At 39.3% G+C, this 19,077-nt stretch overlaps 1 protein-coding gene across 15 annotated transcripts in view; it reads right to left on the reverse strand.

Annotated features, from left to right (window-relative positions):
* The window catches only part of RAD54L2 (RAD54 like 2), a 244,199-nt gene that overhangs the window by 73,453 nt on the left and 151,669 nt on the right, over positions 1 to 19,077 (reverse strand). The window contains exon 1 of one of the 15 annotated variants that reach the window (XM_077129155.1): positions 5,028 to 5,670. The exons of the other annotated variants lie outside the window; for them this stretch is intronic. The gene's annotated coding sequence lies outside the window, so the exon portion shown is untranslated. Of the gene's footprint in view, positions 1 to 5,027; positions 5,671 to 19,077 lie in introns of those variants that run through there. 15 annotated transcript variants of the gene reach the window in all.

A 19,077-nucleotide genomic window follows, 5' to 3' on the forward strand; every position in this document is an offset into this window, starting at 1 on the left:
TTCTTAGATTTTATACCCAAAGCATGAGCTTCAAAAGGAAAACAATATAAAAAGAACTTTATCAAAATTAAAAATGTTCATGCATCAAATGACTTCATCAGGAAAGTAAAAAGAAAACCTACAGAATGGGAGAAAATGTTTGGAAAATACATATCTGATAGGGTTTAATATCCAGAATACAGAAAGAAATCCTATAACTCAACAATTAAAAAAAAAACAAGAAATGGGCAAAAGATTCGAACAATTCTTCAAAGAAGGTATTAAAAATACCCAAAAAGCTCATGAAAAGATCCTCAGGATCTTTAGCCATCAAAGAAATGCAACTAGAAAGACTACTATTTAAAAAACAGAAAATAAATATTGGAGAGGAATGGAGAAACAGGAACAGTTGTTCTTTGTTGGTGAGAATGTAAAATGGTACAGTTATGTGGAAACCTTTGACAGTTACTCAGAGATTTAAAAATAAAATTACCATACGACCCAGCAATCCCACTTGTAGGTATACTCAAAAAGATATGAAAGCAGGTATTTGAAGAGATATTTGGCATAGCAATGTTCACAGCAACATTACCTACAACTGGCAAAAGATGGAAGCAACCCAAGAGTCCATCAACAGATGAATGGATATACCAATGTAGTACATACATACAATGGAGTATTATTCAGCCATAAAAAGGAATGAAGTTCTGATACATGTGACAACATGGATGAACCTTGAAGACATTATACTGAGTGACTTAAACCAGACATAAAGGATAAATGCTCTATAATCTCACTGATATGTGATTTACCTTCAAAATAGTCATGGAAGCTAGTGTAAAGGGGATAGTAAGTCTCATTGTTAGTTATTCCTTGAGAAGAAATAAATCTTCATAGAACTAAGGCGTAAGTGCTCTAGTGGAATCTAAATGAAACACATTTTTTAAAATGGGATCTGAAGGCAAAGGGACCAATACCATTCTGACTAACCTATGAAACGAACCAAGATATGAAGAAAATAAATGATCTTCCCATTCAGCTCTCACAGGGGAAGGGAACAACTACAAATAATTTTGTAAAGATACCAAGCTCAATAGATTTGCCCATGAAAGAAAAAAAAAAAAAGAAAGAAACCTAGAAGATGAAGATAATGATACCAAGGGCACACAGGATTTCTCAACCTTAGCACTACTTACATTTTGTGATGGGCAATTCTTGGTTCTAGGAGCTGTCCTGCGCATTGAAGGCGTATAACAGAATTCTCGACCTCCACCTACTAGATGCTAATGGCACCCACCTCCCGCCCCCACTGGTTGTGATAACCCAAAATGTCTTCAAACATTGCTAAAAGTTCCTTCGGAGGCAAAATCACTCACAATTGAGAACCAATGCCTTAGTAGAATTAAGATACCAAGCTCAAAAGATTTGTCCACAAAAGAAAAAAAAGAAAAGAAACCTAGAAATAGTAAAGAAAATAAATAATTTGTAAATATAACTATACATCTTTTCAATCCATATGACATTCTAGCCCGGTGCTTTGGGCAAATTTAACTTTTATTTTTTTGTATGGGCAGGCACCAGGAAAATGAACCCAGGTCTCCGGCGTGGCAGGCGAGAAATCTGCCTGCTGGGCCACCGGGGCTGCTCTGGCAAATTCAATTTTGACCCTGCTCAGCTGAAGAAGGTTTCTGCCCATCTCTGCACCCACACACAAGAATTACCAAATTCTCAGCAAATCAACCATAAAACAAGAACTTTTGAGCTAAAGGTAGATAGGAGGAAGGCTAAGGCTAATACTTTTAAGAATTTTTTCTTTCTTTCTTTTTTTTTTTAATAACATCTAAGGAGTTATGAGAACATGTAAAACTAATGCCTGGGTCCCGTAAAATCTCACAAACAAGGTAACATCTAGAATAATTTCACAAAGTCAAAACTCATTTGAAAAATTCAAATTAAAGCCAAAAACACTAATAAAACATTCTAATCTTTAAAATATGCCTTTCCTTTGTCCTCTCATTTTTCCATTTATGAAATGACTATGAAACAATGGAAAAATTAGCTTAAATTACCATAAAATTACAGATTTCTTTACAACAAAGCAAAATATGAACAAAGTTAAAAGATAAGCCACATTTTAGATGTTATGTACAAAATAAGTAACAGAATTAGTATTCCACAATATAATAAGGAATGTTAAGCAATATGAAAAACATAACTGACACCTTAAGTAACTAAAACTGACATTGTAACTTCAGAATTTTGAGCTGATTCTTGAAGTGCTCTCCTATTTTCTCCAATCACCTAACTTGATTCTTCCATTAGCCATGAGAAAAGATATCCATTAATCTTGTATCTCCTTAACCAAAGTCCTTTATGCCAATTATGATTGCTGAATTACAGACTATGCTTAATTCCCCCATTCTTTCCATCCCCCAGAATTCCAAAAGCAACAAATTTAGCAAATCACCATGCATCAAGGAAGGGAACTCCAATGCTCAAGGAACAGAATGTGGAGACAAAGCTGGGTCCTATTTGGAAGTGGCTGTAACTCCTCCAAGACCAACATGCCACCCACGCACCTGGCAATGGACGACAGCTTTCTGGGGGCAAAGCCCATCTTTTCAGGGTTTACTACAATCCTCAAGTGACAATGGGCTGGCTATTTTTGAAAACTCCCCACCTAATTTTATGTACAAGGGTCTCTCATCTTTCTAGTACAGATGCTTTAAAAGGAATGGGCTATATTTTCAAACTTCAACTTCCTTGCAAGACCAAAGGGAGATGTGTTTATTTGGTGAAAAATTTATATTTTGAGTAGCACATTACCTAATTTAACTTGTATGGTCGGTTTACTTGAACACCATAATTACATGGAATTCTGAATAGGGCATGGGATTTTGTTGGTTTGTGCAGGTTAGTGTGATGCCCTGATATATCCCAGAGTAATTTGGGCAGAGGATAAAAATATTTGCAAAGTCACCATGGGGGACTGGGGATAAAGGAGGAAATTCAACTTTCCCATCAGGGGAGTTCCTGATATTCAGGGGAGTTCCTGATATTCTTGCAAGCAGTGGGGACAACCAATTCAATAGGCTGACCCTTAATTTTGGGGCTTGCCCCTATGAGCTTATTCCTGCAAAGGAGAAACTAAGCCTACTGATAATTATGTCTAAGAGTCACCTCCAAAGAACCTCTTATGTTGCTCAGATGTGGCCTTTCTCTCTAAGCCAACTTGGCAATTAATAAACTCATTGCCCTCCCCTGATACGAGGGACATGACTCTTAGGGGTGTGAATTTCCCTGGCAACATGGAACCTGACTCCCGGAGATGAGCTGGGACCCAAATCACAGGAATAAGAAAGCCTTCTTGAAAGGGGGAAGAGAGAAATGAGAAAAAATAAAGTTCTAGTGGCTGAGAGATTTCAGAGCTTAGAGGTTATCCTGGAGGTTATTCTTATGCATTATGTAGATATCCCTTTTTAGATTATGGTATATTGGAGTGGCTGGAGGGAAGTACCTGAAACTGTTGAACTGTGTTCCAGTAGCCTTGATTCTTGAAGACTCTATAACTATATGGTTTTTACAATGTGACAGTGTGATTGTGAAACCCTAAGTCTGATGTTCTTTTTATTCAGGGTATGGACAGATGAATTAAAAAAAAGCATAAAAAAAAATACTAAAATAATAATAATAAACACTAGAGGGAGAGCAAACTCCAGAATACCTTCTGGACTCTATTTGAAATCTCTTAGCCACTGATACCTTATTTTTTTACATTTCTTTTTCCTTTTGGTCAAGAAGGCATTCTTGATCCCACAATGCCAGGGCCAGGCTCATCCCTGGAAGTCATGTCCCATGTTGTCAGAGACTCAGATCCCTGAAAATCATGCCCCATGCAGTGGGGAGAGTAATGAGTTCACCCACAGTGTTTGGCTTAGAGACAGGCCACATTAAAGCAACAAAAGAGGTTCTCTGGAGGTGACTGTCTTCAACACAATTATAGGTAGGTTTAGCTTCTCTGCTACAGAAAGAAGTTTCATAATGGCCAGCCTCAAAATCAAAGACTTGGCTATCTAAACTGGAGACACCAGTATTTGAGAGAATGTAAGGAATTTCCCAGGTAGGGAAGTTCAATACTTTCATATTTTCTCTCCAGTGCCTCAAGGGACTATGCAAATACTTTTTTGCTATCTGTGCCAAATACTTTGGACTGTCACATTCATGTGTCAACTTAGCCAAGTGGTGGTATCTGTTTGTCTGGGTGGGCAAGTGCTGGCCTGTCTGTTGCAATGAGGACATTTCATAGAATTAAATCATGATCATGCCAGCTGCATCCACAGCTGATTCCATTTGTAATCAGCCAAGGGGAGTGTCTTCTGCAATGAATGATGCTTAACCTAATCACTGGAAGCCTTTTAAGGAGAATTCAGAAGAGACAGGCTCTCTTCCTGCTTCAGCCAGCGAGCCTTTCCTGTGGAGTTCGTTCAGACTCTCCAGCAGAATTGTTGGCATCACAGCCTGCCCTGTGGATTTTGGACTCTGAATTCCCACGGTTAGGTAAGACACTTTTATAAATTTTATATTTGCGAGTGTTTCCCATTGATTCTATTTCTCTAGAGAACCCTACCTAATATGGACTGCATCCGCATCACAGTATTACATTAAGCTATACAGAATCATCAGATCTCATTCTTTAGGTCGTTTAAATGAACTGGCCAGACTGGTTAAGTTAGATAGTGTGCTACAGAAAATTTAAATTTTGGACAAAATACACATCTCTTCCTTTGGTCTCACACAGAAGTTGAAGTTTTAAAATACAGACAATATCTGCATTTTGAATACAGATAGACATCTTTATAGAGTGACTATTTTTTAAAAAACAGAAATTAAGTTTGATGAGGATGTAGAGAAACTGGAACTCTTACATATTATTAGTGGGAATGCAAAATGGTGCAGCTGCTATGGAAAACAGTTTTGTGGTTCCTGAGAAAATTAAGAATAGAATTAACATATAACCTGGCTGTATTGGAGTGGCTAGAAGGAAGTACCTGTAACTGCAGAACTGTGTTCCAGGATCCTTGATTCTTGAAGAAAACTGTATAACTATATAGCTTTTCCAATGTGACTGTGTGATTGTGAAAACCTTGTATCTGATGCTCCTTTTATCCAGGGTTTGGACGGATGAGTTAAAAAAAGAAGAAGAAGAAAAATAAATAATTAATAGGGGAAGACAAAGCGTAAAAATTGGGTTGATTGAAATACTGCTGGTCAATGAGAGGGAGGGATAAGGCGTCTGGGATGTATGAGTTTTTTTTTTAATTTCTTCTTCTGAAGTGATGTAAATGTTCTAAAAATTATCATAGTGAAGAATCACAACTACGTGATGATATTGTGAGCCACTGATTATATAATATGGTTGGACTGTAGGTGTGTGGAGATTTCTCAATAAAAATTAAAAAAAAACATATAACCTGGCTAATCCACTTTTATGGCTATACCCCAAAAGAATTTAAAGCAGGAACTCAAACACATACACTAATGTTCATAGCAGCACTACTCACAAAAGCTAAAAGATGGAAACAAATATCCATTGACAGGAGAATGGATGAACAAAATGTAATATATTCATACAATGGAATACTATTCAGCTATAATAAGGAATAAGATTCTGAAACATGCTATGACATATGAGTGAGCCTTAAAAACATATGCTAAGCAAAATAAGCCAGATACAAAGGACAAATATTATATGATTCCACGTATAAAATATATAGAATAAGCAAATTCACAGAGACTGAAAGTAATTAGAGATTACCAAGGGCTAGAAGAAGGGGGGATGGGGAGTTATTGCTTAATGGGTACAGAGTTACTGTTTTGGGTGATGAAAAAGTTTTGGTAATGGTAGTAAAGCACTGCAAATGTAATCAGTGAAATTAAACTGTATACCTAAAGCTGGTTAAATTGCCAAATTTTATGTTAAATATATGTTACCACAATTTATAAGACACTTTTAAACTATCCCTTCTATCCTCAAGATAAAATCTAAAATGCTGAGGCCTTTTCCAATATCTAGCCTCTAACCTTCTTTCTGAACATAAAGTCCTTCCCTCTGTCCATCTCCACCTATATGTTCTCTACTCCAACCTCAGAAGCACAGTACTCTTAAGGCCTTTGTTGATGCTCTGTCCCTCCTTTCCTACTTCTCAATCTAGCATTAAACATTAGCTTCTAATGACTTCATTCTAACTTATTTTCTCCTTCAAGTCTCAGCTTAAATGTTACCCTATCCAGAAAGCTTCGTCTGGGTTCCTTCTTTTTTATTGCAGTATGCGCCAAACACTGCCAAGCTGCAGTGCCTTGACAATGCTGAAAGTGTCTGTTAATGCAGCTGCAGAGAGCGAGTTAATAGCTGCTGGTATCTCTCCTGTTATCTTAAGGGAACTTCATTCAAACCTGGGCACATGCTATATCTATATTCCAAACTGAACCAAAGACCACTTGAAGACTTTAGGACAATGATTTGGAATACCTAAAGACCTTTAGAAGGTTTGGAAGGTTCAATGAAGCCTCAGTGAGCAGGCATGGCAAATGATGAATAGCTCAACCCTTGCCCCAAGTCTGTATGAGTCCTGCCTCAGACGGATCCTATCCAGTCATGTATTGGGCCATACAAAACAGCTCTAGTCACTAGTTCTGTTTCCAGAAGCACTGGGACCCAGCCCAATGCCCACCAACAACATTTCTTATCCTTCTTGAGCTAAGTTTATTCATGTTGCAAGTATTAACTCACTCAATCCAGAAACATAGCCTAGCCTTATCAGGTAAATGATGCTTCGGTATTTCCATTTATAGAGGAGGAAAGTTACCTCACAAAGCTATAAACAGCAAAGACAGGATTTGAACCCAGGTAGCTGATGTGGCTCCAGAATCCATGCTCTTAACCACCACACTACACTATCTGCCCTCTATGCCAATTTCCCTGACAACTACATGAGAACAAAATAGAAAGGTCAGAAACAAAGCCACATATGTATGGTGTGTTGATTTACAACAAAGGGTACAACAAAAAGAAAATACAGAGAGCCTCTTTTGTCACTAAGATATGGCCTCTCTCTCTCTAAGCCCAATTCTACAAGTAAAATCATTACCCTTCCCAATACGTGGGACATGACATCCAAGGGTGTGAGTCTCCCAAGCAACATGGGATATGATTCCCAAGGATGAGCCTGGCCCTGGCACCATGGGACTGATAATGCCTTCCTGACCAAAAAGGGGAAAAGAAATGTAACAAAATAAGGTTTCAGTGGCTAAGAGAGTTCAAATGGAGTCAAGAAGCTACGCTGGTGGCTGCTCTTATGCAAGATTCAGCTCAATACTACTAATTGCCAAGGTCTGTCAAATCCCAACCAACACCAATCCTGTTAAGCCTAAAGAACACTCAGGGCTCTATCTGAGATCCTGCAAAAGTTGCATACGCTAAATTTACTTTTCAGAAACCTAAAACCTTCAGATAGTTCCTAGGCTGGGTAAGTCCTGGAACCCAGAGGTGCCCACCTCTCCAAGAACATTAACCAGTTCCATCCCCCTATCCCATATTGTCAACATGAAAAAGTTAGAATGGGTATAACCCAATATCCCTAAAGATTGGGAGAAGGATTAAAGGAGAAGGAGGAGTTACAACATAAAAGTTGGGATTTAGCAAATTAGTATGAGTACTGAATCATTATATTAATTTTTTTTTTTTTAGTCTCCAGTGTCTTAGAGTAGCTAGAAAGAAAAACCTGCAATTATGGAACTGTAATCCATATAAACTTTGAAATCTTTTCTATACATCATTGCTAAACTCTAGTTCAGAGTTCATTGATTTTTTTAAAAAATACATGTTATATTTCACACTTAAAAAAAATGTTAGAGAGCTCCATTCTCAAAATTCTTAAAGGGTTACCAGTATGGAATGTGGACAGTTATTAAATACAGTGCTATGAAACTTTATCTATATCTGAGTTGGTGAATAACAAACATTAAGTACATAAGTAAAAAATTTGAATAAATGTGCAAATTCAGGGAAAAACATTAAAAAGAAATAAATAAAATGAAATACAGAGTGCTAATGGATCAATCAGATAACCATAATGGGGGAGAAGGGCATGAATCTTGACCCCTACCTGACACCATACAAAAATCAATTAAGATGGATCACAGACTTAAATGTGAAAAGTACGACATTAAAGCTTCTAGAAGATGATAAGAAAATAGCCTCATGACCCTGGGGTAGACAAGGTTTCTTAAATAAAGCATTAACCATAAAGGGAAAAATATATATAAATTTGATTTCATTAAAGTAAAAAATATTTATTCATCAAATACACCATAAAGAGGCTGAAATATCAAGCAATAGTGCTGGCCCTAATCAAGATGGCAGAATGAAAATCTTCAGGACTCCATCTCCCTGCAGAAGCTGTGAACACCCAGTAAGAACTGTCCAAAACAACTTTCTCACAGCTCCAGAAAACAGCTAAAGGACTGCAGTAATAAGGAGACGCCAAATCAAGAAGAAAGTTACTTAAAAGTGGTAGGGGGTGGGCCATGGTGGCTCAGCAAGCAGAGTTTTCACCTGCCATTCCAGAGACCGGTTTCGATTCCTGGTGCCTGCCCATGTGGAATAAAAAAAGTGGTAGGACCTCTGGTGCCCTGGCTGGCCCCTCCCCCATCCCCTCCAGGGTTGAGCACAGAGCCAGCCCCATTCCCAGAGGGTACAGAATACCTCATGCACATACTGGGAACATATAGATCTGGCCCAATCTGTCTGGTGGTGGCCTAAGGGACTTGCTATTCCAAAACTTGCCCTGCATGTATAAGACAGCTTACAGAACTCTCCTATAGAATGCTGTGGGATAGCAGTCCAGTGGCTGCCTGAGGCAAGGAATTGATGGCTGTGCCTGGGACCATGAAGAAACTGTTCTAAGTGAGATGATTCATTTCATGGGTCAATTTGGCTAGATTATTGTGCCCAGATGTTTGGTTAAGCAAGCACCAACCTGACTGTTACTATGAGGGTATTTCATGGACTTAAGTCATTATAAGTTGACTGCATCTATGGCTGATATCTACAATCAACAAAAGAAACTGCCTTAACCAATGAGAGAAGTTTCATCTAATCAGCTGAAGGTTTTAAAGGAAGAACTGATGGCTTCAGCAGTATGAAGAAGAATTTCTATCATTACTTCAGCCAGCCTCTCCTGGGTAATTCATCAAAACCTTCCTCAGAGTTCCCAATCTGTGGCCTGCCCTATGGAATTTAGACTTGCGAAACCCTATAGTCATCTGAGCCAATTCCTATAATAAACCTCATCATATTTACGTACATACATACATATTTATCCTGTTGGTTCTGTTTCTATGCAGACCCTAACACAGTAGGGAAGATAGCACAATCATACCAAAGTAAACAGGGAAATTCCTAGGGACAAACATGTATGCCCAAAACAAGACACATGCACAGAAAGGACCAAAGAGGTCCTTATACTTTAGTTGCAATTGTAAATGGAATTCGTTTCTTGATTTCCCCCTCAGCTTGTTCATTGCTAGTGTATAGAAACACTATAGATTTTTGAATGTTGATCTTGTAACCTGCTACTTTGCTGTACTCATTTATTAGCTCCAGTAGTTTTGTTGTGGATTTTCCCGGGTTTTCGACGTATAGTATCATATCGTCTGCAAACAGTGATAGTTTTACTTCTTCCTTTCCAATTCTGATGCCTTGTATTTCTTTTTCTTGTCTAATTGCTCTGGCTAGAACCTCCAACACGATGTTGAGTAACAGCGGTGATAGTGGACATCTTTGTCTTGTTCCTGATCTTAGGGGGAAAGTTTTCAATTTTTCCCCATTGAGGATGATATTAGCTGTGGGTTTTTCATATATTCCCTCTATCATTTTAAGGAAGTTCCCTTGTATTCCTATCCTTTGAAGTGTTTTCAACAGGAAAGGATGTTGAATCTTGTCAAATGCCTTCTCTGCATCAATTGAGATGATCATGTGATTTTTCTGCTTTGATTTGTTGATATGGTGTATTACCTTAATTGATTTTCTTATGTTGAACCATCCTTGCATACCTGGAATTAATCCTACTTGGTCATGATGTATAATTCTTTTAATGTGTTGCAGGATTCGGTTTGCTAGTATTTTGTTGAGGATTTTTGCATCTATATTCATTAGAGAGATTGGTCTGTAGTTTTCTTTTTTTGTAATATCTTTGCCTGGTTTTGGTATGAGGGTGATGCTGGCTTCATAGAATGAATTAGGTAGCTTTCCCTCCACTTCAATTTTTTTGAAGACTTTGAGCAGGGTTGGTACTAATTCTTTCTGGAATGTTTGGTAGAATTCACATGTGAAGCCGTCTGGTCCTGGACTTTTCTTTTTGGGAAGCTTTTGAATGACTGATTCAATTTCTTTACTTGTGATTGGTTTGTTGAGGTCATCTATTTCTTCTTGAGTCAAAGTTGGTTGTTCATGCCTTTCTAGGAACTTGTCCATTTCATCTACATTGTTGTATTTATTAGCGTAAAGTTGTTCATAGTATCCTGTTATTACCTCCTTTATTTCTGTGAGGTCAGTGGTTATGTCTCCTCTTCCATTTCTGATCTTGTTTATTTGCGTCCTCTCTCTTCTTCTTTTTGTCAATCTTGCTAAGGGCCCATCAATCTTGTTGATTTTCTCATAGAACCAACTTCTGGTCTTACTGATTTTCTCTATTGTTTTCATGTTCTCAATTTCATTTATTTCTGCTCTAATCTTTTTTATTTCTTTCCTTTTGCTTGCTTTGGGGTTAGTTTGCTGTTCTTTCTCCAGTTCTTCCAAGTGGACTGTTAATTCCTGAATTTTTGCCCTTTCTTCTTTTCTGATATAGGCATTTAGGGCAATAAATTTCCCTCTTAGCACTGCCCTTGCTGCATCCCATAGGTTTTGATATGTTGTGTTTTCATTTTCATTCGCCTCGAGATATTTACTAATTTCTCTTGTAATTTCTTCCTTGACCCACTCGTTGTTTAAGAGTGTGTTGTTGAGCCTCCCCGTATTTGTGAATTTTCTGGCACTCTGCCTATTATTGATTTCCAACTTCATTCCTTTATGATCTGAGAAAGTGTTGTGTATGATTTCAATCTTTTTAAATTTGTTGAGACTTGCTTTGTAACCCAGCATATGGTCTATCTTTGAGAATGATCCATGAGCACTTGAGAAAAAGGTGTATCCTGCTTTTGTGGGGTGTAATGTCCTATAAATGTCTGTTAAGTCTAGCTCATTTGTTGTAATATTCAAATTCTCTGTTTCTTTATTGATCCTCTGTCTAGATGTTCTGTCCATTGATGAGAGTGGGGAATTGAAGTCTCCAACTATTACGGTACATGTGTCTATTTCCCTTTTCAGTAATTGCAGTGTATTCCTCACGTATTTTGGGGCATTCTGATTCGGTGCATAAATATTTATGATTGTTATGTCTTCTTGTTTAATTGTTCCTTTTATTAGTAGATAGTATCCTTCTTTGTCTCTTTTAACTGTTTTACATTTGAAGTCTAATTTGTTGGATATTAGTATAGCTACTCCTGCTCTTTTCTGGTTGTTATTTGCATGAAATATCTTTTCCCAACCTTTCACTTTCAACCTATGTTTATCTTTGGGTCTAAGATGTGTTTCCTGTAGACAGCATATAGAAGGATCCTGTTTTTAAATCCCTTCTGCCAGTCTATGTCTTTTGATTGGGGAATTCAGTCCATTAACATTCAGTGTTATTACTGTTTGGGTAATACTTTCCTCTACCATTTTGCCTTTTGTATTATATATATCATATCTGATTTTCCTTCTTTCTACACTCTTCTCCACACCTCTCTCTTCTGTCTTTTCATATCTGACTCTAGTGCTCCCTTTAGTATTTCTTGCAGAGCTGGTCTCTTGGTCACAAATTCTCTCAGTGACTTTTTGTCTGAAAATGTTTTAATTTCTCCCTCATTTTTGAAGGACAGTTTTGCTGGATATAGAAGTCTTGGTTGGCAGTTTTTCTCTTTTAGTAATTTAAATATATCATCCCACTGTCTTCTTGCTTCCATGGTTTCTGCTGAGAAATATACACATAGTCTTATTGGGTTTCCCCTGTATGTGATGGATTGTTTTCCTCTTGCTGCTTTCAAGATCCTCTCTTTCTCTTTGACCTCTGACATTCTAACTAGTAAGTGTCTTCGAGAACGCCTATTTGGATCTATTCTCTTTGGGGTGCGCTGCACTTCTTGGATCTGTAATTTTAGGTCTTTCGTAAGAGTTGGGAAATTTTCAGTGATAATTTCTTCCATTAATTTTTCTTCTCCTTTTCCCTTCTCTTCTCCTTCTGGGACACCCACAACACATATATTTGTGCGCTTCGTATTATCATTCAATTCCCTGAGCCCCTGCTCAAATCTTTCCATTCTTTTCCCTATAGTTTCTGTTTCTTTATGGATTTCAGATGTTCCATCCTCAAGTTCACTAATTCTAGCCTCTGTCTCTTGAAATCTACCATTGTAGGTTTCCATTGTTTTTTTCATCTCTTCTACTGTATCTTTCATTCCCATAAGTTCTGTGATTTGTTTTTTCAGACTTTCCATTTCTTCTTTTTGTTCATCCCATGCCTTCTTCATGTCCTCCCTCAATTTATTGATTTGGTTTTTGAAGAGGTTTTCCATTTCTGTTCGTATATTCAGAATTAGTTGTCTCAGCTCCTGTATCTCATTTGAGCTTTGGTTTGTTCCTTTGACTGGGCCATATCTTCAGTTTTCCTGGTGTGAATTGTTATTTTTTGCTGGCTTCTGGGCATTTAATCAGATTTCCCTGAGTGTGGGACCCAGCAGGTTGAAAGACTTTCCTGTGATGTCTCTGGGCTCTGTTTTTCTTATCCTGCCGAGTATGTGGTGCTTGTCTGTCTGCGGGTCCCACCAGCAAAAGATGTTGTGGCTCCTTTAACTTTGGAAGACTCTCGGTGCTGGGTGTGTGGTGGAGACAGAGGGAAGGTTGTAGGTTGGTTTTAATGGCTTCAAATTGTGAAGTCCTGGGATCTGAATTCCTTGAGAGAGGGATTCCACCTGAGTTGCGTTTCACCCCTCCCGCGGGGAAGGTTCAGGTGGTAGAGAGCCCTGAAAGCAGCCTGTTTCTGTGTTCGGGGCAGTTGCAACCTGTGTAATCCCAGCGCTGAGCCCAAAGGCAACCAATCCTCCGTAGAAACAGCCGCAGAAGCTGTTTCGCCCCCTTTCCTCTTTTTCAGTTAGCCCAATAGGCGACTTCTGCCTTGGGGAACTGCCGATCTGAGGCTCCCAGCCGGCCCGGGAAGCCGCGTGTGTGGGAGGGGCGCCGGTCGCCGCGGCTTGGGGAACCGCTGATCTGAGGCTCTCAGCCGGCCCGGGAAGCCACGTGTTTGGGAGGGGCGCCAGCTGCCGGCCGCCGCGGCTTGGGGAACCGCTGATCCTAAGCTCCCAGCCGTTCTGGGAAGCCGCGTGTGTGAGAGGAGCGCCAGTCGCGGGCCGCCGCGGCTTGGGGAACCGCCGAGCCGAGGCTCCCAGCCAGCCCGGGAAGCCGCCTGTGAGGGAGGGGCATTGGCCGCCAGCCATCGCGGCTTGGGGAACTCGTCTCTCCTAGTCTCTCAGCCGGACCGGGAAGGAGGGAGGGAGGGGCGCCGGCTGCCAGCCGCCGTGGCCCGGGGAAGCGCACGCCACTCGGGGACCTCACCGCAGCGGAGTCTCGTAGCCGGTCCAGCCGTTCCAGACTGGGGTACACTGTGTGTCCGATCTCTGTCGTGGCTCCAGGCGGTGTTCTGTAGTGTTTCTAGTTATTTAGTAGTTGTTCTGGAGGAGGAACTAAGACGCGCGCACCTTACTAAGCCGCCATCTTCTCCGGCGGTCCTTATACTTTAGCCTGGAGCTGGAGTTATTCTTTAAACTCTTTGTATGGAAAATCCTGAAGGAAAGCAATGGCACTGATCAACCTGCAAAAGACTGAGAAAGGTGTTTTCTCCACCCTACCCTATACCCCTTTACTTTTTCTAGCTTCTAGCATTTAAGAACAGCTCTATCTTGCAGCGTGTTGAAAATAATATATAGGAAAAAATACAATCAATGTAAGCTAGGGTCTAGTGTCATTTGTAACTGCTTCCACTGAAGGTAACAAAGGTATCATGCCAAATATTTTTGAATGTCAAAAGGCAGGGGTGGGGGAGGGACTGGAAAAGGGGTATGGATTCTATGTGGAAGAACATGAAATGTCTTCAGATAAGAGTATGGTAGCTAAAGCATGTTTACACAATTAGGCTGGATTGTATGATGTGTGAATAAAACTGTTTAAAAATGAACAGAGAGAAACAAGTACTAGAGCGCATATGGAGAGAAAGATGTACCAATTCACTGTTGGTAGGGAAATGAGAGACCTAACCCCTTGGAAGGAAGGCAGTATGGTAGCTCCACAGCAGGCTAGGGGTGGGGCTGCCATATGACCCTAAAACCTGGTTGCTCAGTGATTACCTGGAGGAACTGACTGTGAGGACATGAACGGACATTTCCATACTGGTGTTTCTGGCAGCAGTGTTCACGATCCACAATGACTGGAAGTGGTGTAGGGGTATAACAACTGAGGAATGGAAGGGGGAACTACGGTGTACACATACAATGGACTACTGAATGGCCACAAGAAGGAATGAAGTTGTGATGCATGCAACTAGATGAATGAACGTTAAGAGCTATAAGTTGAACGAAATGTCAGGAACAAAGAGACAAATATTATCATGCCTCAATCATACGGAGTAACAATAATATAAAAATTCGGTCAAGAGCATGGGTTATCAGATTGGGGCTTATTATAAAGGGTCCTAGATCGTAAGATCTTACAGCAGTCACATATATTCAGGAGGTTTAACTGTTCATTCTAAATTCTGAGATACTGGGCTGTTTGTATATAACATGACCTTTCCAAGAAACTTCAGGTATTTATATAACAACTGAGACTCAAGAGTTAGAGCTCTAAAGCTATGAAAGTCAGCACTACCCCATTCAGGAACTGTTTAAAGAGTTGAAAAAGTGATCAGACATCGAGTAGAGATATGAATGAAGCTGATCTGAATAGGACTAAGGTATATCAGAAGACTGAATAAAGGATGATATCATCCATGTTTTAAAACTTCCACTTCTGTGTAAGACTAAAAGGAGAGATATTTATTGGGTGCAAAATTTATATTTTGGGTAGTGCATTTCCTAATTTAACTTGTATGGTCAATTTAGTTAACACCATAAGTACATGGAATCTTGAATAGGGCATGATATTTTGTTGGTTTGTCCAGGTTAGTGTGATGCCCCAATAAATCCCAGAGAGATCTGGACAGTCAACAAAGAAGTATATGCAAAGTTCCCTTGGGGGAATGGGAGAAAGGGGGCAATATTCAACTTCCCCAGTTGGAGAATTTCTGATATTCTAGAAAGCAGGGGGGACCACCAAATCAATAGGCTGAGCCCTCGATCTCAGGGGTCACCCCTATGAAACTTGTTCCTGCAAAAGATAGGCTAGGCCTACTTAAAATAAGGCCTTAGAGTCAGCACCAGAGAACCTCCTTTGTTGCTCAGATGTGGCCTCTCTTGCCCTAAGCAAGTGAACTCACTGCCCTCCCTCTCTAAGTAGGACATGAGTCCCAGGGGTGTAAACCTTCCTGGCAACAGAAATCCTGGGATGAGACAAGGACCCACCATCAAGGCATCGAGAAAATCTTCCTGAAAAAAAGGGGGAAGAGAGAAATGAGACAACATAAATTGTCAGTGGCTGAGAGATTTCAAACAGAGTTGAGAGGTTATCCTGGAGGTTATTCTTATGCATTATATAGATATCCCCTTTTTAGTTTCTGGAGTGGCTGGAGGGAAGTACCTGAACTGCAGAGTTGTGTTCCAATATCCTTGGTTTCTTGAAGATGACTGTATAATGATATAGCTTTTGCAACATGACCATGTGACTGTGAAAACCTTGCGTCAAATGCTCCTTTTAACTAGGGAATGGTCAGATGAGTAAAAAATATGGATTAAAAAATAAACAAATAATAGGGAGGACAAAAGTTAAAATAAATTGGGTAAATGGAAATACTAGTGGTCAATGAGAGGGAGGGGTGAGGGGTATGGTATGTATAAGTCTTTTCTGTTTTACTTCTTTTTCTGGAGTGATGCAAATGTTGGAAAAATGATCGTGGCAATGAATACACAACTAGGTGATGAAATTGTGAGCCACTGACTGTATACCACGTATAGAATGATTGTATGCTAAGAATGTTCGTGTGTTTGTATGTTGTTTTATTTATTTATATATACATATATATTTTTTACCAAAAAGGAACAGCTCTATCACAAAACTAGCTGGATATGAGTTTGAGGAAAAGATGCCTCAAGGTCTAAATTCCAGCAATTTACACATTAAAATGTCAAAATGACCAGGTTTAAACAAAAGATTACAAAATATCTAAGAAACAGGAGGCAAATGTTCAGCAAAGGAGTAGATTACAACATTAGAAACCATCAATGAGGAAGGAGGACCAGACCTAGGACATATCAGAGCAAGACTTTTTTAAATGGTCCTAAATATGGTCAAAGAAATAAAGGAAACCATGCACAAAGAATTAAAAGAAGCCAGGAAAATGATAGAAGAACGTGAAGAGGATATCAATAAAGAGAAGGAAATTATGAAAAAGGAACCAAACAGAGCTGAAAATTATAGCGACAGAAAGTAATCATTTCTTAGAGGGGAAGGAATTGTCCTTAGCAGGATCTGGCACCTGAGACAAGAAACCTTAGTCTTCACCTGAGGAAAACATCATGTAGGGTGCTGATCTGGGTTTGCTGCAGAAACTCATCAATATTAGCTCTATAAGAACTGTTCTTCCTGGAACAAAGCATGGGATTGTATCATACAGGGAAGCATGGAATTAGAAATTGATCTTTATTTTTAATATGAAACCATGTCTTAAGCAGTTTTGATTATTGTTTTACCACTACTTTTTAAACTCCTTGTACCATTATAAAAAATAAGTAAAAGTGAAATAAAAATCCACTAAAGGGGTTCAACAGCAGGTTGAAGATGGCAAAAGAAAGAATCAGTGAACTTGAAGATAAGACAATGAAGTCATTCAGTCTGAGGAGGAGTAAGAGAAAAGAATGAAGACAAGGGAACAGAATCTGAGGAACTCATGCAACACCATCAAGCATACCAATTATTCATTGTGGGAGTCCCAGAATGAAAACAGAGAAAGGGACAAAGCAAATACTGAAAAAAATAATGGCTAAAAATTCCCAAATTTAATAAAAGACATATATACACACATCTACAATGCTCAAAGAGTTCCAAACGGGGTAAAAACAAATAACCATGCATATTATAATCAAACTGTTGAATGACAAAAGTTTAAGAGAATTCTGAAAACCACAAAAGAAAGGCAACATGCTATCTACAAGGAACCTCAATAAAACAAAGCATTATTTCTTGTTGGAAACCATAGAGGAAAGATTTATTTAAAGTGCTGAAAGCAAAACATTGCCAACCAAGAATTCTGTATCTGGCAAACTGCCTTTCAAAAAGGAGGGACAAAATAATAGGGGGAACAAATGTTAAAAATAAATTTAGTTTAAAGTGCTAGTGGTAAATGAAAGCGAGGGGTAAGGGGTATGGCATGTATAATCTCTTTTTTTTTCTGTTATCGTTTTATTTCTTTTTCTGTTGTCTTTTTTATTTTTTTCTAAATCGATGCAAATGTTCTATAAATGATGAATATGCAACTATGTGATGATATTAAGAATTACTGATTGTATATGTAGAATGGAATGATATCTTAATGTTTTGTCTGTTAATTTTTTTTCAATTAATAAAAAAATTTAAAAAAAAAAAAAAAAGGAGGGACAAGAGGATCCAAGATGGTAACTTAGTGAGGTGTGGAATTTAGTTTATCCTCCAGAGCAGTTAATAAATAGCCAAGAATAGTACAGAACAATTGCTGGGGCCACATCAGTGAACAGACACACATAGTGTATACCAGTCTGGAGAAGCTGTAGGTCCCCTGAGCCGTGGAGGCTGGCACCCCTCACCCATAGCAGGAGGCACTGAGCTCAACCCAGCTCCAATTGTGGAATTAATTAATAAGTTCTGACTACTGAAAATAGACCCCTAGACCAGATAAACCTCGAATAAGAGCTAAAGTTCCTAGTTTGTACCCTGGCACAGAGGTGGCAGGACTGATGGAAAAAAAAATAGTTTTTTTTCTGACAGGACAGCACAAAATACTTAAAAAGGTATGGACCCCTAAAAAAACAAGGGGCATAGAGGACCTGGAGATACAAAGAGCAACATACCAACTTAAGCTCTCATTTAACAAACCCGAGGAAAGAGGGTTCTGGTCTGAAAAGGATTTTTTTTTTGTTTCTACTGCTTAACTGTTCACTGGTTACAACTACAAGGCTTCTCAGGCTCCAACTGCCACAGGCAAGAGTGGAATTAAGCTTGCCTGAGAGACAAAGAAGCTGGCCAGATGGAAGGAATTAATTCCCTGGAGGCTGTGCCTTCTCCAGGAGAGAGGTAGGGCTCAGCTCAGGTGGAATCCCTCCCTCAAGGAATTCAGACCCTAGAGACTGGAAAACTGAAGGAATTAGAGCCTGCCTATAACCTCTCCTCTGTTTCGCCCAGACCCCAACAGGGAGAGTCTGCTGAAGCTAAACGCACCACATCGTGTTATACTGGTGGGACACTGCAGGCAGACAAATGCCACATACTCGGCAGGACTGGAAAAACACAGAGTCTAGAAGTTTCATAGGAAAGTCTGAAAACCTGCTGCTTCTCACCCTCAGGGAAAACTGATGCAGGTGACTCTTCCTCTGAGAGGAGGCCAGGGTGGTCTGAGAAACTCTGACTGGGGTCTATAATATCTAAATAGACCCTCCTGAGGAAAAAACAAACAAACAAAAAAAGGCTCCATATAGGCAGGGCAAGACACAAGAAAACAAGAACTGAAAAATTCTGATCTGTTAAACAAAATTTATGCTAGATGTCTAGAAAAAGCTGAACTGAAT

The sequence above is a fragment of the Tamandua tetradactyla genome, chromosome 15, assembly GCF_023851605.1.
Source record: "Tamandua tetradactyla isolate mTamTet1 chromosome 15, mTamTet1.pri, whole genome shotgun sequence".
Classification (NCBI taxonomy): Eukaryota; Metazoa; Chordata; class Mammalia; order Pilosa; family Myrmecophagidae; genus Tamandua; species Tamandua tetradactyla.